Raw genomic sequence first — 223 nt, forward strand, 5'->3', positions numbered from 1 at the left:
AGCGCTTGTTTGATAGGTTTGTTGACGATCAAGTCGCATTCTTGTATCAGACTGGTGCAACCGGGAGGGATTGCACTCAACGTAATATTCAATTCCTTCGCATTTTCCACAATTGCATCACAAAAATGGCTCGTGGCGGTATCCCAAATTAACCCTAACTTCTCTTCGGGATAGCAAGATCGTAACCACTCCAAGTACCCGCAGCATCCTTCTTTATCCATCC

Source organism: Plasmopara halstedii (genome assembly GCF_900000015.1).
Source record: "Plasmopara halstedii genome assembly, contig: Scaffold_7, whole genome shotgun sequence".
Lineage (NCBI taxonomy): Eukaryota > Oomycota > Peronosporomycetes > Peronosporales > Peronosporaceae > Plasmopara > Plasmopara halstedii.